This window comes from Gobio gobio (assembly GCF_949357685.1).
Source record: "Gobio gobio genome assembly, chromosome: 19".
NCBI classification, from domain to species: domain Eukaryota; kingdom Metazoa; phylum Chordata; class Actinopteri; order Cypriniformes; family Gobionidae; genus Gobio; species Gobio gobio.
This window is the reverse complement of record NC_137112.1, coordinates 19530025-19551293: the sequence shown is the minus strand read 5'-3', so window position 1 is coordinate 19551293 and position 21269 is coordinate 19530025. Positions and strand designations below refer to the sequence as shown.

The 21269-nt window shown below is 42.1% G+C and overlaps 1 protein-coding gene across 1 annotated transcript in view; it reads left to right on the top strand.

Annotated features, from left to right (window-relative positions):
* Positions 1–1972: 1972 nt before the first annotated feature.
* LOC307142845 (bactericidal permeability-increasing protein-like) overlaps positions 1973–21269 on the top strand; it is a 282251-nt gene continuing 262954 nt past the window's right edge. Inside the window, exon 1 of the mRNA XM_079843979.1 lies at positions 1973–2058. The gene's annotated coding sequence lies outside the window, so the exon portion shown is untranslated. The remainder of the gene's footprint in view (positions 2059–21269) is intronic.

Below are 21269 nucleotides of genomic sequence, written 5' to 3'. Positions count from 1 at the left end.
AAATGTGTCCAAGCCAGCAGAGGCAAATTTGTCCTTCAATTCTACATTACACTGCAATTCAATTATTTCCAGTTGCATGTCAACGGGCACATCAGAAGCTCTGACAGTAAATGGTGAGCGAAAAACTGCGAATTCTGTCTCAAGTTCGCTAAAGACCTGAAATCGTTTCTCAAACTCCTTCAGCAACACTGAAATCTTGTCTTTGTACTTTCTCACGTCAGGATTAACGCTTGCTGCGCACACATCTCTTAGACAGGGAAAATGAGCAGGGTCACCGCTTGCCATCTGCGTCTCCCATAACGTGAGCTTTAACTTGAATGCACGTATGCTGTCATAATACTGTGTTACAATTTTTTTGCGTCCTTGCAACATTTTGTTCAGATTATTCAAGTGCTCTGTAATATCAACCATAAATGCAAGGTCCTGCAGCCATAGTGGGCACTGTAATTCCTTAACAGGTTTACCCTTTCTCTCCATGAAATGTCCGATTTCCTCACGTAAATCAAAGAAGCGCTTCAGCACAGCACCTCTGCTTAACCACCTTACTTCAGTGTGGTATGGCAGACCATGGGTAATGTTACATTCACTGAGAAGGCTGTCAAACTGACGATGATTGAGACCTCTGGCTCGGATGAAATTAACAGTTCGGACAACCACCTCCATGATGTGGTCCATTTTTAACGACTTGCAGCATAATGCCTCCTGATGCAAAATACAATGAAATGTCCAAAAATCACCCCCTCCATTCGCGGCTTGTACTTTCTCTCTGAACTTTGTCACAACACCTGCCTTTTTCCCGATCATTGACGGCGCACCATCTGTAGCCAGGCTTACGGCGCGAGACCAGTCCACCCCGACTCTATCCAGCACTCCAACGACGGAGCGGAAAATATCCTCAGCTGTTGTGGTGTCGGTCATAGGCACCAACTCAAGAAACTCCTCTGTGACAGTCAAAGTATCGTCAACTCCACGAATGAATATGGCCAGTTGTGCGACATCCGTAATATCCGTACTCTCATCAATTGCAACAGAAAAGGCCAGAAATGACTCAATTTTGCGTTTCAGTTGGCTGTCCAAATCTGCCGATATTTCCGAAACCCTGTCTGCCACGGTATTTCTCGTCAAACTAATATTGGCAAAAGCTTGTCGCTTCTCAGGACACACAATTTCAGCAGCCTTTAGCATACAATTTTTAACGAACTCCCCCTCACAGTACGGCTTTGATGCAAGTGCTATTTCGCTCGCAATTAGGTAGCTGGCTTTCACTGCAGCATCACTGGCCTCTCGGCTCCGGGTGAAAACAGATTGCTGTTTCCTCAGACCCACCAACATTTCATTTACCTTCTGTTTTCTCAATTCTCCGTGCAAGCTGTTGTATTTTTCGCCATGCTGAGTTTCATAGTGTCGTCGAATATTATATTCCTTAAGCACCGAAACTTGCTGCATGCACACCAAGCACACGGGTTTCCCATTAACCTCCGTGAACATATAGGAAGAGGTCCATTTTTCTTGAAAAATTCGACACTCTGTGTCCACTTTTCTCTTTTTTGACAAAGACATTTCGAGGACGATGGTGCCAGGGCCAACAGAAAACGCGGGTAAACTGATAGAACCAAATGCCGCTCAGACCCTGAAGCTCAGTGCTGCCATCTGCTGTTAGTTCCGCCGAAAATAAAAAATATTTTTTCCATATTGCAGATTTATCCCCCGGGCCAGACTGAACCCCCTAGCGGGCCGGTTCCGGCCCGCGGGCCGTACGTTTGACACCCCTGTTCTAACTCATTGGGGAAATTAATTTTCATTGGGGAATGCAAAGTTCACAAACCACAATTTCTAAATGATACCACTCATCGCTGAATGGTGTGTCTGCTCAGGTTGTGTATGAACGCTAGAGCATGCTGCTAAGTGAATTTGTTAAGTTTCTTCCTGTTGCTCTGAATTAGTGGTGAAATGTCTCTCTTTCAGTTCCACTCAGAGCCGCTGGCAGCCAGGCAACAAGACAGTTCATGCATCTGGACAGGAAGAGACCAGCCATATAGCACTTCACAACAGTTTAAGGTACAGTGCACATACATATCAATATGTATCTGAACAACACCAGCCTATGTAATTTCAATTTATGTGTGAAATGTGTTTTTCCCTGATCTGCCCAGATCTGATCTGTACTGTATGTATACATTTAATGATAATGCTAAGTGTATTCTACAGATTCTGTCATATATATTCAAAAGTATTTTTTTTTCTGTTTATGGTTCTGCACAAATATAATTTCTCGGTTCATGAGTAGATATTTGTTGATATCAACTGTACTCTATGAGTAGCCATCAATGTTAATAATATTCATTTTGTGAATATATTGTATACTGTGTTACTCATATAGTCCAGTTTGATATAAAAAATATGATTGTAAAATGTTAAAATTTAGTAAAAGATAAGTAAAAACTTTTCTACAGCAGGAAATAACCCCAAGTCACATGACACATCCCTGCAAAGTAACACATTCTTCCTCTTATCTGCATCTTATTCTAGCTCGCCTTAATTCAATACAAGCATAACATCAACTTGTTCATAGTCATGTGGCTTCATATGACTGCAGGACAAAGATCTCTTTCAGTGCAACATAAATCAAGATAGTGCTTGTCTCAACCATTTCCTCATTCTCCAGCAAAAGCAGTGTGCTTTAATTTTAGATTTTAGATTCGTTTGTACATTGTAAATACTAACGGTTAATAAAGTTTATGCATGTACACTACCAGTGAAACAGTTTGGACACATACTTATTTCAAGCATAAGCCTTGAAAGAAACATTTCAGTCAAGCGTGTCCTAAATTTAATTTTTTTTTCCCACCATGTCATTCATAATGCAGAACATGCATTTGAGAACTAAGAGAGATCAGAGAACTTGTTAAACCGAGCTTTGGGAAGCTGTGTTAAAAAGAAAGAGGATGTTTATTTTCACTTTATTTTCAAGTCAGTTAAACTGGTTAGACCAACAACAAAGTATTTCATACTGTAGATTAGCCCTCAACTGTATCCGCCTATGATGTATCGACATTTATAAATGACACAAAGAAAATTGCATTTAAAATACAATAATAATATTCAACCAAAAAAAAAATCTTATCATATGACATCCCCTTCAGCCAATAAAACTTAAATATATGCCATCTGCTTGACATTTTTGGCAACAAGGAAGTGTTAGGTGACATGCTGTCAAGGCACCTTTGTGAGTTCATTTTAGACAAGGACATTTATATAAATACATTTTTTTACAAATTTCATTGGACATCCAAATGTTTTCTAAAGTTTAATGCACATTTTGTGAACTCATAGACCAAACAAATCTGTGCATTATGCATAAATGACAAAGTCTTTTAAAGGGGTCATGAACTGTCTTTTTTTTCTAAATGTATACGGTTGTCTGAGGTCAACTTATGATGTTCGCATGGTTTTTACATTCAAAAACATCATAATGAATAAGTAATAGGCTATTTTCTTCCTTGGTTTTAAGGCTCTCTGAAAAACGGTCGGTTCTGCTCCCCTGTCAGTGACAGCGTGTGGCAAATGGCAACTGGAATGAATCGCCCAGCCCACAGCTAGGGCTCGCAAAATGTCTTTATCAAACAAACACAATGATTAATCTCTCATCCCCCCGCGATTGATTGGAATGTTATTTCTGTATCATTTCGCCCGATCATCAGTGAATATAACTGTGAACCGCACACACACACACACGTGCGCGCGCGCAAGAAAGGAATGTTATTTCACTACCGTCGGCAGGCCGGTGATAGCCCGTCTGAAAAACACATAGCCCCTGGACTTTGGGCTTCGCGTTAAGTCAGAGTCTGATCACGAATGAACCAATAACACCTAAAAACGCAATGTCTTACGCACGTGAGCTGGAACCAGCATCATTTAGCTCCACGAGTCGGTGGGCGGGCTTGAGGCGGTACTTCTGCGTCCTATTACGTTAATGGTCGACATATTGTGAGAGCTCTCGTTTTCTGGGCCTGGTGTCTATAAAATCTTTTCTTTGACTAACAAGGACGTTTTCAGCTCTGAAACTTACAGGATCTTCTTATATCACAATTAACTTTTATATACCAAAGGCTCAAAGGAAAGTTGATTTCTCAATTCATCACCCCTTTAATGGTATATATTTTCTGTGTAGCTGGTAGTATTGTTCTATATCAGTGGTTCTCAAATGGGGGTACGCGTACCCCTGGGGGTATGTGAAGGCACTCCGGGGGGTACGTGAGATTTTAAAATATAGCCTACATATATTTAAAAAGTAGCATCCATGCAAAAATCCTTTAAAAATAACTATTTAATAAATATTTCAGGAAAATATAAGTATAAGTTCATAAATTTTATATTCAGTAGGCTATTCAATTTCATTATCCTAAAAACCCACAGTATCCCCCATACCAGGATGGTTTGACCCAACCTGTCATATGCCGCCTGGCATCACCTGTCAATCACTTGGATCAACGATAGGATGACCAGACGTCCCCGGTTTTTAATGTTCTGTCCCTGACTGGAGTTGTCCCCGGAAATGTCCCCGTTTTACAGCTCGTTCCAAACAACCCGCAGATATATTTGAAAAAAGCGCCCAACCAACAAACAGCTGCTACTCTGACTCTACTTGGTCGCGTGCGCCGCTACTACTTCATGAAGAACGTACCGAGTTGAGAGAAGACAGAGCGCCATTATCGTCAAATATCAAAAGAAACCTCGTTGTCGCTTTCAAGGTAGTAACATACTAACTATTCGTTTTTAATTTAAAGAAATATTGTTTGTATGTGCTTTATAACAGAGCCTCAACAAGGTGCGGGATTGTTTTGTCCCCAAAAGTTCTGCAGTCACAACGCAGTGATTACCACATATCTGAACTATAACTTAAATATAAAAACCTTAACCCTAACCCCAAACAATTACACTTGCAAGTTGCAACCACATGTGCAGAATACATATACTTTCTGCTTAAAATAATCTTAAAATGCTAAATAACAAGACCAATTAAGGATAGTAAGAATTATTTTCAAGCATAAACGTAACAACTTTTAAAGTAAAAAAAGTACTTTAATATAGTATAAACTTAAATACAATTATAAAATGTTACAATATTTGTTAAATAGTTTTATTTATCATATTTATGTTTTATTTTTGTAACGTGTTTTTGTTAAGTCATGTTACAATATTGTTTTGAACTGCTTATTTACAATGGTTAGCTTACAATGGTTAACTGTTTTCATTGTTTTTTTGTTTTTTTTTGTTTTTTTTATTGTATTAAATCCAGACCAAAAATCCTAATAATCAAAGTAAATCATAATAATTATTAATGTTAATAATAATATAAGGACTCCACAACAACAACAAAAACATTAAAAAATGTATTGTCCCTGTTTTTTAATTAAAATATAATAACAAATGAGATTTGAGTGATATTTTGACCACTCAAATCGGAAATGTCCCCGGTTTCCATTTAAGAAATATGGTCACTGTTTTCACTACATTACACTGCATGAAAAGTGGGATTTTCGTCAGTATGTGACACTGTAGATTGCCGTGAAACTTCAGGTTTACGACTGTGCACGGCAATTTGCAGGCAACACCGAAAACTGCCGTAAATTGTGGTAAATTGACGTGGGCCTTGCTTGGCAGTTGACCCCCCATGACCCCCCCTTCCCTTAATTCTAGAGGAGGCTTTATCATGTAAATGAACATGCTGTGAGCTACACAAATGCAAATCAGAGTAGCAGCAGGGGGAGTTTTATCTAGGTTCTGAATTTTTTTGACTAAAACAAGTTTAAAGTTTAAGTTAAAATGTTATCTTAAATTTAAGTAAAATGTACTCGTTTTAGTACACATTACTAAATTTTTAGGGCAACCAGTTTGCTCCAATTTTTTAAGTAGATTCAACTTGTCCGGGCTCACAGTGTAGATTAATTACTCTGTATGTCATTAGCGATAACCAATGTTATGTAAAAAAAATAAAAAAATACAGGACAGCAGTTCATGTCTTCAACCTTTAGAGAGGTTATGTGATGCAACAAGACAATGAACCAAAGCACACAAATAAATCAAGTAAAGCATACAGTTTACATACCAACATTAATTTTTCCACCCTGCACTGTGAATGATTTTTTAAATGGCTATTAATCATAAATGTGAAAAGTACAAGTTTGTGTGTTTATAGTTAAGTCAGATTGTGTTTTTCTGTAATTGTCATTTAAATTGAGCTCACACCACATTTTATGAATTATCAATGCAGATTTTCAATAGGTGGTTTCCTGGTTTAAATTATGCCAAGAGTAGGCCTTAATCTAGTTAATCGTGAGTTAAAAAATTGTTGCCTGGAACAAAGATTAAGCACAGATTGCTAACACCTGGACTATGAGTCCTGAACTAAAATAAACTGGATTCATTTACAGTTTTATCTAATTGCTTACACACAATTTCTGAAAATATGGCTCCATTTCTTGTAACTCTACACACAAAACATCAGACATCTCTTGCAAAAGCAACACTTTGTGCAAAACTATTTTAACTATTTCCAAAAATGTTGTTTTTGCATATATCTAACTACACAATGCACAACTGGGTGGCATTTATAGTGAATCGAAAGTTATCCAGGGATAATGTCATGATGTAGTGTGTGTGTGTGTGTGTGTGTGTGTGTGTGTCCGTGACTCTTTAGCTCTGCACGCCTGCATGAGCTCGGGTGTTTTCGAAAAGAATCGGTACAGCGTTATAAATATGATCAAACTAAAGACTCTACAGAGATATGACGGATGCAACACTACTCTATAGGTACTCAAGATTAACATGGAATTTACAGTTGAACTGAAATCAACTGAACTGAATCAACACTGAAGTCACTTGAGCTGAATATTGACACTATATTGGCTTGTTAGAGCCGGTTTACAGCAGAATTTGTTTTGAACTCGTTACTGAAGCTGCTATGAAACAATATATTTTGTTGTATGCATATTCTTTCTTTCTCAAACCTTAGTTTTGATTTCTAAGTGATCAATTTATGTATAAGTGTTTTCACACATGATCATTGGCTGTATGGGTCCTCAGTAAATGAATGTGGCATTTAAATGGCAAAAGTTATTCTTGTCTCTATAACTTATGGCTTCCTAAAGACACGTTTATGGGTAAATAAAATATTAATAATATAAATAAAATGAATATCAAAACATATTTTAAATATAATGAAGTCATTTTATTATAGCACTCATCAGATGTTCCTGGAAACAAAACAGAGACAGAACAGTATAAACAAACTATACAACAAACTAAACACCAAATTACAAAAACATTATTATGTGAAAGTGAATAAAGTTGTGTGTGTTTTCAGTTATAAATATGTGCTGTGTAAATTAGCCTATACTTTTAGAAATTATATATAGCCTAACTTTAAAAAACAAACAATAACCCATATAGATAAATTATAATAATTGTATAATATTAAGCATTTACTTAATATACATTGTAACATTAGGCTACTTTACTCTAGCACAGTAGTCAGTTAAGCAATTAATTAATATCTTATATTAATATGTATGTAGCCTAGGCTACATCTAAAGGTAAGTCTGCTTTAAAAAAAAAAATATTACGCTTCGACATGTACAGAATGTGCGCGTTAAGAAACACGTTCAAATGTGTCTTCTTAACATGTTAAAACTGTGCGTGAAGCGGAAAACAGGGCGTGTTGAAGGTTGAAACAATCATAAGTCACGCGTTTCGTATAAAGAGATTTGGCCCCGGGCGCGTTCCATATCAGAGCCCTAGTCCAATGAGGTGCGAGGTCGAGGTCATGGCCATGACGCGTAGAAGACGAGCTTTAAACTTTTTTTTATGTTTTTTGCTGCTTTCCTTTTTCGTGATCAACAATGACAGGACACCGTCTTCAACTCAATCTCTGCATGGACGCGACGAACTTTTTGGACTCATTTTCAGGAGGCTGTCTTCGTCTTCATAACTCTGAGGCAAACTGCAGTCGCTATGAACCACAGCATGGGTAATGTAACGTTACGATTTAAAGAATATGCTTTTATTCAGCTGTATAAGGAAATGGATGCGTTAATAGATCCGAGCTTAAAACTGCACATTTTGTTTTCACAGACTATCCTCGCCTCATAACGAAGCCGTGAGCTCTTATCTGCTTGGAGTGATTTCCGCGAGTCCAGATTTAACCGCTGATCATGACGAAATTGTGTGTAAGTAACTTCTAATGTGTTTCTCATTCCTTGTTTAATTTTACCGTGACTGTTTTTATTAATACCAGTCTCATGTAATTGTTTTCCAGCTGCCTGTAAGACGTATTATGAATCGACACGCCGGAGCTTCAGATACAAACAACCTGAAACTGCGAAGTTTAGCTCGGAGTCGATCAAGAAGAAAAAGGGTAAGATTTATTATATTAGATCCGTTTTTTGTCAATGTGAGTATTTTTCAGGTTGCTTATTGTCTTTATGGATTGTATTACAGTTGCTGGAAGCAAGAGTGTGCTGGATGAGGTGGACATTTGGAAGTGCGCGACCATTGAACTCATATCTGACGAGGAAGACGGCATTGTTGACGGGGTTTCTGGATGGATTGTGCGGCCACCGCGCTCTCGCAGCCTGGAGCACGCCGAACTTTACATTACATTACGAGACATTACTGCTGCACTGTACATAGTTGTGTGTTTAACAATAAAGCTCTTTCTTTGAGTAAACCGCTGTGTTTTATAAATGAAGCCCTTTCTTTGAATGAACAGCTGTATGCTTATAAATGAAGCCCCTTGTTTGAATAAACGGCACGGTCCGTATAATTTTCCCATATATTCCTTGATGGTATGAATACTTCATAGCACAATAACATTAATATGAAACAAATTATTACAACATAAATTATATATTTATTATTATTATTATTGGGGTTTACATTTATAATGAGCCAGGGGGACCAATAATGATTGGTTTGCAGTGATCTGCCAACCAATCACGAGGGATTTTTCTTTTTTAAATGTAGTGGCTTCAGCCAATAGTGAGTGAGTAAATTCAAGTCTGGCCGTTGACTCTCTGGTTTCGCTGCTATTCATATGCTAATTAGAGGCGTCGCACCTCCGCGCGGTCTCTCAGCGGGGGGCTCTCCACCTACGTCATGGTTCGTTTACGACAATTTGTGGCACAGACGAACGCGACGTTCGCTGCCTCTAAATTGTCGAAAACTGCCGAAAATTAGGGAGATTTCCAGGAGTATACAGGCGTTTATGGGGTCGAAAATCCCACTTTTCATGCAGTGTTAGTTTGAATCACTACATTTTAGTGATGAGAAATATTTGCAATACATTTAGTCATGGATTATTATCATTTAAAAAGTTCGAAATAGTTTCTTTTTTTCAAATGTTTGAATTTTGTATGTATTTATCTGTTCCAAAGTTTAATACATCAGACATGGCACAGTGCTCTGTTTTAAGTCTTTTTTTTCAACCAAAAATGCTTTGCGCTGGTTAGGAGGTACTTGGCTGAAAAAATATTTCACAGGGGGTACATCACTGAAAAAAGGTTGAGAACCACTGTTCTATATGACAGGCAGTATAATAGCCTTTTTGCCTGTGTTTTAGGTTGATATAAGTTTTATAGAAGACAGAGAGGAAAAGCTGTATCTTTTCCAGAAAGTATTGATGATAGTGATGGCAGTGCATTAGAAAATAAGGTTGAAGATATTACGATCCCACTTTAATTTCTAGGGGCAAAAGGGAAGTACTGTTTTAAAGAAAAGGTTGGCGGCAAAGAGAGGTTTAAATTGTTCTCAGTCCCAGCACTCAGTACACAAAGTTAGTTCCCTTTCGAGGGAACTCACAGTGCGTCGAAATGACGAATTTGATTTGGGGATGCTCCCGTAGCAACAGTGTGTCTGAAGTATGAATTAAACTATTCCAATCCTGATTGGTGTTGTGTCATGACGTAATATGTGATGGCATACCCGGAAGCTACATAAGGGGGGCCGGCGCATAGTAATGTCAGCTTTCGCTCTTCAGCATAGCGCTCTGTGTACAAAACTGTCTGTCTATTTGGTGATGTTTGTCACAAAAAGAATATATATATATATATATATAAAAGTGAAAAGGAGGGCGAGCAATACTAGGGTTGTGTGCACCCATGTCCCTGTTATATGTCGGGCATGGACACACATATGCTTTGTGTACAGTGCCTGGGCGTGCAGCACGCTAGGGCGGCTTTCGAGCTGCCGCTCAGGGTGCTTCGCTCGCGGCTGGCCGTGTTCGATGAGGCCGGCCAGCCTCGTGCGGCGATACCGGTCATGGGGCTCACAGATGGACGTGTCAGCGAGACTTGGGACTGCTGAGACATCTTCCCAGTCTTCGTTTGACAGCTCAGATCTTCTCCCTCCCCGCGTGGAAGCCCGCACTGTGGCTTCTTCCCCTGGGGTGGAGGACCCGGTCATGGGGCTCACAGATGGACGTGTCAGCGGGACTTGGGACTGCTGAGACATCTTCCCAGTCTTCGTCTGACAGTTCAGATGTTCTCCCTCCCCGCGTGGAAGCCCGCACTGTGGCTTCTTCCCCTGGGGTGGAGGACCCGATGCTTAAGCGGTCTGATTCTGAGGAATTAGACGTGCTCAGCATCGAGGCAGTTGAAGTTATAACGAGAGCTCGCCACTTCTTAATGTAAGATTCAATCTTGCGTTGCCGAGGCAGCGCGCAGGTTACTGGTCTGCAATTAAAGTGACACACGCGATCGGTGTGCATGTGATACTGGTTGGGTGCGAGGCATGCAGTCAGCTCCTGAGGGTGCTGGCTGTTTTCATTGAGATATATCTTGACGCATACAGCCGTGCGCCTTTCGGGTGTTTCAGCCTTGCGCCTGTTGACTTTCTCCTCAAGGGATGAAAGCCAATTGTATTATAACTGCTCGAATCTCGCGTTGCTGAGGCAATGTGTAGATTACGAGACCGTATAAATACTTATTAAATCAGTATCGTCTGGTGATTATGGCTGCATTTAATTCTGAGGAATTCAAATGGAATATTATCTGACTTTGAGAAATTAGATATTTTTATTCAGCCTATTCAGACCATGTTTCACTGGTTGGGTGTTTATGGCTGCATTTAATTCTGAGGAATTAAAATGAAATATTATCTGACTTTGAGGAGTTATATATTTTTATTCAGCCTATCATTCAGACCAGGTTGCACGGGTTGGGTGTTTATGGTGGCATTTAATTCTGAGGAATTAAATGGTATATTATCTGACTTTGTAAAGTTAGATATTTTAAATCAGCCTGTCATCCAAAGCGTGTTTCACTTGTCTGAATATTCATCTAAGATGGGAGCATAACATGCATGGGCAGTTCCTGAGGGGGCTGCTTTCATGCATTGTGAGGTTTGCTCCTCTTTGGAGCCCTCAGGAAGTTGATGTTGTTCTCGCCGCCTTGTGGCCTGCGGGACACATCAGTTTCCAGCAATTGCTAATCGCAGTGTCCGCCCTAGTTGTTGCGGCCCTGTCGAGCTGCTCCCTTAGAATGCATTAAGAAGTGGCGAGGCCCCTGCTGGCGAGCCCCCTCTCCCGGGAAGGAGCGATCGAGGTCGCCTCCCCTGTGGAGCTTTTGGGAATAGCGCACTGAGAATCATTCTCGACTGCTCCCTGCCGGTCAGCCGTTTCAGGGGGTCGTGAGTGAGGCTCAATGGACAACCGAAGCCAGCCTCGAGAGGGCAGGTTCGGGTAATGGAACAGGAAGTTCACTCCCTGTTGGTAAGGAGGCCACAGAATGTGCTCCTCCGCCAGACAGGGAGTCCGGGTTCTACAGCCGGTATTTCATTGTTCCTAAGAAGGATGGCGAGTTGTATCCAGCTTTAGATCTGAGGTACTTGGATCATTCTCTGAGGAGATTCAGATTCAAGATGCTTACAATTCCTCCATCATGATTCAGATCCAGTCTGAGGACTGGTCTGTCACGATGGATCTAAAGAGGACGCATACTTCCTTGTATCTATCCTTCGGTGTCACAGGAAGTTCCTGAGGTTCGCTTTCGGGGGCGAAGCGTACCAAAATCGGGTTCTACCATATGGCCTGGCTCTTTCCCCTCGCACGTTCTCTGGTGCATGGATGCAGCTCTGGCTCCAACTGAGTCTCTGGGGCATCTGTGTGCTGAACTACATCGACTGGGCTCATATTGGCCCAGTCGCGAGTAGCAGCAGTTCGGCTTTGAGGTGTCGTCCTTGGCTGCTCTCAGTGCTTGGGGTTGAGACTCTACACGCAGTAGCGTGTTGACGCCTTCTCAGAGAACCGTGTTCCTGGGAGTCGTATGGGATTCTCTACGTTGTGGGCACAATTGTCTCCCGCACGTATCGAGTCCATACGGGCGGTGGTCTCTAAAATGAAGCTAGGCCACAACATCACTGTGAAGCAGTTTTAAGGTCTGCTGGGGCTCATTGGGGCTGCGTCCAACAGAATATCTCTTGGCCTGCTGCACGAGACCCCTACAGTGGTGGCTGGGAATCAGGGGGTTTTCCTCAAAGGGAAAACCATTCTGTATGATCAGGGTAACGCGCAAATGCCTTTGTTCCCTCGTCATTTGGAAGAGACCTTGGTTCTTGTCCGGGGGGCCAGGGCTGAGAGCATAATTTTGCTGGAAAACCGTTTCAACTGATGCCTCCCTCACTGGTTGGGACGTGGTCATGGACGGCCGCTTTTCGAGAGGTCCGTGGGAGATCCGGCATTCCTCCTGGCACGTAAATTACCTGGAAATGCGGGCAGTCTACAGAGCTCTGAGGAGCTTTTTCCCGGACCTCCGCGGCCGCCATGTACTGAGACGAACAGACAATACGTCTGTAGTTTCGTATCTGAATCATCAGGGTGGTCTGAGATCGCACCCTCTATGCAGATTGGCTCACCAGACCCTCCTGTGGTCCCTGTGGGAACTTTCATTTCTCAGAGCGATGTATGTTCCCAGGGATCAAAACCAGGGAGCAGATGTCCTGCTGAGGCAGGGGCTGAGGCCCGGGGAGTGGCGACTCCACCCAGAGGTGGTGGAGGCCATGTGCAAGAGATTCGGCCCTGTGGAAGTGGACCTGTTCGTGTCTCGAGAGACGTCTCACTGTCCACTGTGGTTTTCTCTCACTGATGCAGACGTGGCCCAGGCTGCGTCTGTATGCATATCCCCCGATCACTCTCACTGCATGAAAAGTGGGATTTTCGACCCCATAAACGCCTGTATACTCCCGGAAATCTCCCTAATTTTCGGCAGTTTTCGACAATTTAGAGGCAGCGAACGTCGCGTTCGTCTGTGCCACAAATTGTCGTAAACAAACCATGACGTAGGTGGAGAGCCCCCCGCTGAGACAGCGCGGAGGTGCGACGCCTCTAATTAGCATATGAATAGCAGCGAAACCAGAGAGTCAACGGCCAGACTTTAATTTACTCACTCACTATTGGCTGAAGCCACTACATTTAAAAAAGAAAAATCCCTCGTGATTGGTTGGCAGATCACTGCAAACCAATCATTATTGGTCCCCCTGGCTCATTATAAATGTAAGCCCCAATAATAATAATAAATATATAATTTATGTTGTAATAATTAGTTTTATATTAATGTTATTGTGCTATGAAGTATTCATACCATCAAGTAATATATGGGAAAATTATACGGGCCGTGCCGTTTATTCAAAGAAAGAGCTTCATTTATAAGCATACAGCTGTTCATTCAAAGAAAGGGCTTCATTTATAAAACACAGCTGTTTATTCAAAGAAAGAGCTTTATTGTTAAACACACAACTATGTACAGTGCAGCAGTAATGTCTCGTAATGTAATGTAAAGTTCGGCGTGCTCCAGGCTGCGAGAGGGCGGTGGCCGCACAATCCATCCAGACACCCCGTCAACAAAGCCGTCTTCCTCGTCAGATATGAGTTCAATGGTCGCGGACTTCCAAATGTCCACCTCATCCAGCACACTCTCGCTTCCAGCAACTGTAATACAATCCATAAAGACAATAAGCAACCTGAAAAATACTCACATTGACAAAAAACGGATCTAATATAATAAATCTTACCCTTTTTCTTCTTGATCGACTCCGAGCTAAACTTTGCAGTTTCCGCCTGCGATGTAAGTTCTACCAGAAAGACTCAGAGATAGGATGATGAATGAAGCATACATTTATTAACAGCCCAGCAAGCATAATAAAGTTTTGGCATAGGCCCCGTCCATAGTTAGTAATCCGAGGGTAGCGGATCAGCATATCCCTGCCTGAAGATGAAGGCAGGGGCGCAGCCGACCCCCCTTTAGAGGTATGGACGGAACCATCCTGGTGGTGGTGGGGAGGGTGGAGGTTGTTGTCGCATCGGCATCTGCGAACTCAAACATGTGTAAGTACGACCTTTATACAGAAAATATGAAGACGTGATTGGATAGAGATGAAATAAATAAGTGACGAAGTGATTAAGTCTTCCTGGCAGAACTTAAGCTGAAGCTTCCATTTCTACCAGAAAGACTCAGAGATAGGATGATGAATGAAGCATACTGTCACAGGGTAAGCCTGTGACTATGCATGGACTATACACACACATACACATGCACATTACGCATACACACCGGCGTCAGGTATGTCTGTTAGCCGACATATATTTATGTATGCATGGACCTTTAATGTCACTGTTGTAAACTGGTATGATGTCCTGTATGTAGGGTTACCTGAGTTATGAGAACTAGTAACCATAACACGAGTGCATATGATAACATGATAGAATTGTCTTTTCTCATATACAGAAATAAATCGCCACCACAAGTAGTTGATTTACATAGTTTATTGAATACAGTGTAAGAGATACAGATTATGCTTACCACATTTTGAAGAGTCATTTGCCAAATCTGTTCTGTTAAGCAGTCTGTCTATTTATAGGTCTTTGTGTCCACCATCTTGTGCATGTGGGTGATGTCACCGGAGAGTCCATTTGCATAGCTGTAAGGGAGAAGGGTTTCTCAAGTTATTTATTTCCTTTGAATATGTATGTTATGTATACTTGCAGATATGATGTCTTGCATGTATGTTTATTTGTATTTATTGTTTTTGTTGTTTTCATTATGTATTCCTGTGATGTATGTGAAACGTGTTACCTTTCATGTGGTACGTTCCAGAGTAGGAGGAGTCAGGCCTATAAAATGGCTTCAGAAAGTTAGTTGGATAGTTCAGAGATAGGAGGCGAGGAGAGGTCTAGGCAGACCATGGACAGTCTGAGTCTGCGACTGGAGACTCTGAGAGACTGTGAGAGAGTCTCTGAGAAAGTGCTGCTTATGTAGTGCAGTTGCACATACAGGTCAGGTTATGTTTTGTTTATAAAAATTGTTTTGACCTTATGTTTTGTTCCGTTCATATTCTGTTGCATCTGAGTTTTGATTTTTGTTGTTTTGTTTGTTTTCTTCCCACAAATTTGGAGTGACTGTCACTGTCAAACATAATAAAAGCACTGTTAACCACAGCAACTGTTTCCTCTGTCAATGGGAGCCTCCAACCGCTCAAGGCGTTCGTAACACATACATTTATTAACAGCCCAGCAAGCATAATAAAGTTTTGGCATAGGCCCCGTCCATAGTTAGTAATCCGAGGGTAGCGGATCAGCATATCCCTGCCTGAAGATGAAGGCAGGGGCGCAGCCGACCCCCAAAAGTAGGTGGATTGTAGATCCACCGGACGGGGCCAGCCTTCCCCCAAAATGAAAAGAATGCGTGCCGGACGTGATCCTGAGGTTCCTGAAAGATAGGAAAAATAGGGGTTACTATGACGGTTTAATAAAAGTGGTTTTATTTTAAATTGTTTTTTTTTAATTTTTTTTTTTAATTTTTTTTATAGCGCTACTGCTTTAGCCTTATATAGCCAGATATAGACTGATCCTTGATAGACTGAACAGATATAGCCACGTTAGGCCAGACATAGACAGACTTCGATAGGCCAACAGATATAGCCACATAAGGCCAGACATGGACAGGCCTCGATAGGCCGACAGATATAGCCACGTTAGGCCAGACATGGACAGGCCTCGATAGGCCGACAGATATAGCCACGTTAGGCCAGACGTAGACAGGCCTCGACAGACCGACAGATATAGCCACGTTAGGCCAGACATAGACAGGCCTCGATAGGCCGACAGATATAGCCACGTTAGACCAGACATAGACGGCCTCGATAGACCGGACAGATATAGCCACGTTAGGCCAGACATAGACAGGCCTCGATAGGCCGACAGATATAGCCACGTTAGGCCAGACATAGACAGGCCTCGATAGACCGGACAGATATAGCCACGTTAGGCCAGACATAGACAGGCCTCGATAGACCGGACAGATATAGCCACGTTAGGCCAGACATAGACAAGCCTCGATAGGCCGACAGATATAGCCACGTTAGGCCAGACATAGACAGGCCTCGATAGACCGACAGATATAGCCACGTTAGGCCAGACATAGACAGGCCTCGATAGGCCGACAGATATAGCCACGTTAGGCCAGACATAGACAGGCCTCGATAGACCGGACAGATATAGCCACGTTAGGCCAGACATAGACAGGCCTCGATAGACCGGACAGATATAGCCACGTTAGGCCAGACATAGACAGGCCTCGATAGGCCGACAGATATAGCCACGTTAGGCCAGACATAGACAGGCCCCGATAGACCGGACAGATATAGCCACGTTAGGCCAGACATAGACAGGCCTCGATAGACCGGACAGATATAGCCACGTTAGGCCAGACATAGACAAGCCTCGATAGGCCGACAGATATAGCCACGTTAGGCCAGACATAGACAGGCCTCGATAGGCCGACAGATATAGCCACGTTAGGCCAGACATAGACAGGCCTCGATAGACCGGACAGATATAGCCACGTTAGGCCAGACATAGACAGGCCTCGATAGACCGGACAGATATAGCCACGTTAGGCCAGACATAGACAGGCCTCGATAGACCGGACAGATATAGCCACATTAGGCCAGACATAGACAGGCCTCGATAGACCGGACAGATATAGTCCGGTGGTCACGCAAGTCCATTACCGCCGTAAAACCACCACCAGTAATTGCATGAATGTACCTGATTGTTATTGAAGAGCTTGCTGAGCTTCGAGAATGGTTTTTGAATCGGGTCTGATGTATGATTCAAATGCTGAGGAAGACCATCTGCCCATGATCTTAATTGCTGATGTAGAGATTCCTCGTTCAGCAGCTGTTGTAGCTGCCCCGATCCTGAATGAATGGCCGGTATAGAGAGAAGGGGATAGACTGCAGCTTTTGATAACAGTGGTTAAGTGAGTTCTGAAACAAACCGTGAGACAAGGCCGCCGGGCCACACGGTCTGTTAGACCACAGAGACAAGGCCGCAGGGCCACAAAGACAATGCCGCAGGGCCACAGAGACAAGGCCGCAGGGCCACAGAGACAAGGCCGCAGGCCACACGGCCTGATAGACCACAGAGACAAGGTCGCCGGGCCACACGGTCTGTTAGACCACAAGGCCGCAGGGCCACACGGTCTGTTAGACCACAGAGACAAGGCCGCAGGGCCACATACATTTTTTTTATTTTTTTTTTATTTAATAAACCACCACCAGTAGTTGCATAGGAATTACCTGAACCATTACTGGAGAGCTTGCTGAGCTTCAAGGATGATTTAAGAATTGGTCTTATATAAGACTCGAATGCAGAAGAACACGGTCTCCCCCTTAGCTTGAATGCTGGCCTAGAAGTTCCACGGTCGTAGCTGTAGGAAAATCCATTACGAAGAGAAGGAGGTAGACTGCAGCTTTTAAGGTCAGTATAAAAGTGGGTCTGAACCAGTCCTTAGAGAGAGGTGCTCCGATAGAAAAAATAAATAGGGGGGAGTGGTCGGAAGTCTTAGACGAACGTGAAGATATTTACCGTGGAAGTGCAGGGACAGAGATTCTTCATGTGATACCTGAACCTTTAGAGTCATTCTAGAATGCTTAAGTAAAGAGTAAATAAATTGAGTGAGAAGTGAAGATCAGAATAGGAAAGACTGATTAGTTTCTAAAGTGAATTTCCCTGGACACATGAAGCCGAAAGCTGATAACATGGCTTCTAGCAGAATATCGGTGGAAGTGGAAGATCAACCTTAAAAGCTTTGAATTTACCTGATGTTTGTTAAGACGAGTAGGTAATCTTAGTTTTACCTTTGGAATTATGGGAGAGTTTACTGAACATGCCTGATGGCTTGAGCATTGCTGAAGAAAACCATATTGACCATCGTGGAATCCCACATTCATGGATGCCAACTCCATGCGTTGAGCTATGTTCGTAGCAACACCAATCTGAAAGAATGGCCCATGCACAGGTGAGTTGGAAATCACATTTCTTTCCATCTGCAGTTAGGAGGATTCTAAACCCCTGGCGTAGCTCCCGCTCACATCTTGATAGAACACCATCTAACAGTCAACCTAGTGAGAGAACCCCCCAAAAGAAATTAAACCAGACAGTATGACGAATACATAACATGTGCATGTGATTGAGAACACCGGACGATGCCCTTGCAAAAGAAGTTTTATAAGGTTTAGCTTTACTAGCTAATAAAACCATAACTAGCTATATAGGACCCGACACAGCTACCGAACCTATGAAAGAGATCAAAAACGAGATTCATCATTTGATAACCTAAGCCAGGATAATACTGTGTGATTTTTTTTTTTTTTTTTTCTTTAATAGTTAGTTTGACTTGTTCCCCAACGCCATGATAAAATTTTGGCCTGAATAATTTCGCTAAGTAAATGGATTGATGTAAAACTCCGGACAAGTCCTTGTGCGTCTGATTAACATACAGGCTGCTGTAATGCACTGAGATCCCACAGTTAGCATCAGGATCGCAGTCTGAAAAGCAACAAAACGCAATGACTCCAAGTGCACCGTGTGCCTGCTTTAGTGAAGAGAAAAAGCTTACTGCGAGAGACCTTGCCGTTTGCGGTGCAGCCAGGAATCAATACGCCTGTGCAGACTGTGTGAACAGTCAACACTATTAACTCCCTTGAATATTTTGTTAGTCACAATAGGATCCGATGCAAGTGTAGCTGATCACAGACATGTCTTTTCAGTAGCTCAAACAGCAGCGCGGCATCAGCAACGGCGAGCCATGGGCTCGACTCCCAGGAAAAGCAAGACCCGGAAAACGCAAAATGTGCATCCCGAATGCAACTGAAGGTGCCCCGGACAAAAGCGTCCGCCGAATGCACAAATGTAATGTAAAGTCTGTTGAGCACTCGAATGCAATCCCCAATTGGCGCGCCACACAACGCAGAAACACTCAATCAGGATTGAATGGCCCAGAGCTTATCACTGCCAACTCTGCCTTCCAGCGCATACGCTCTACCAACGAATAGTAGAACATGCAATAGATTCATGATTCAGTGTAGTCAGATTGACCACAGCAGTTTCCACTGAGTTTCTGAACTGAAGCATTTGACAGTTTCATGCGTTTATAAAGGGAGTGCACTCTGCTCACTGTATTCATAAAAGATTTGAATAATTGTTTTCAAATCAATAATTGTAATGTAGATGCTGTACGATGCAATCTTTATGTAAACAGTTCAGATTGAGTACTGAATCAATTTAGTGCTGCTACAGAATGTCAAGTCAGACCTTGTTTTGTATGCAAACCTTACCCGACATATGGTGCTGAGAGTACAAGCAAGATACACATTTGTTTTATCATAATGTAGCCATGGCGTCCTAGCCAGAAGGATTAAGTAAGACGTAACGCTACAATCTAAGTTTCTCGAAATATAAGAGATATCCAGATATCAGTAGCTGAATAAAAAACTAAGAGTCAAATTAACTGGAGTAAAGCGAAGACAAATGCACACAATTACTAATATATATGACGTGTTTGTTTTGATTAACCAATTTAATAATATGTTGCGCATTTTTATAATACAATAAGCAAAGCACCTTAATGTGAGCACAGAACGCTGCAGTTCTTCCTCATAGGGAAGGAGGCCATATCGAATCACGAAAGGAAGTCATTCCAACACTTGGCGCCCCATATGTTTGAGCAAATATGTACTCTGCTGGATGCAGGCCAAACACTTCTAACTTGAAACTGTTATGTCAGTTAAATTGCATATGTGACGAACTCACAGCGCTTGGAAGATGAATCTAACGCCATTGAATAAGAACAGAAAGCACTGATGTCGGTCCTGTACCTAAATATGCTAATTTGCTCAGCATATTTTTATTTTATTTTATTTATTTATTCATTTTTTTTTTATTTATTTTTTTTTATTTTCTATTGAATTTCAGCGATCTGATAACACTAAACCAATCGCGATTTCAGCTTGACTTCAGTTCAACATAAAGCCCCGATTAAAAAGGTGCATGTTGCTTTAAAACCCGTGTTGTTTCCTTGCATTCGAAGGGAGAATGATAGAGTATAAATATGCTGTGCATATCTGTTCTGTTTCAGTTTTTCCTAACAAAATACTATCTATAACGGTAACCGGTGTCATGCGAATCATTTACGAGCACGATGGACACAAGCGAGTCACAACGAGCGATCACGTTGCACAAGCAGACCGGCAAACACCTGTGCGCGACTCACACGATGCGTGCTCTATACAGACATACTTGCGACAAAGTTGAAAAGAGTAAGATACTACACCCAATCGCCATCGGAATGCATAACCATATGCATATCACTGTGATAAATGCTGATGTAGTGATGTCGCCAGAATGGTGATGAAAACCGCAGCCGTGTCTTTGATAACATGCCCAGATAGTCCTCCATGAAAGCGATTGATCTGAGTCTGACATGAGACTTGCTTTTGTTAGTGAAGCACTCGCGTCTGTTACTGTGGTAACCCATTGAACAGAATGATAGGCTGACGTGGACTAGAACGCTACTGTATGAACATTATTAGTTATCATAGAACCAACGATCGACCGCTACGAAACGCCCGGATCGTCAACTGATTTGTCGCATCGGCATACGCGTGTTGTCGCATCGGCATCTCAAACATGTGTAAGTACGACCTTTATACAGAAAATATGAAGACGTGATTGGATAGAGATGAAATAAATAAGTGACGAAGTGATTAAGTCTTCCTGGCAGAACTTAAGCTGAAGCTTCCATTTCAGGTTGTTTGTATCTGAAGCTTCGGCGTGTCGATTCATAATACGTCTTACAGGCAGCTGGAAAACAATTACATGAGACTGGTATTAATAAAAATCATGGTAAAATTAAACAAGGAATGAGAAACACATT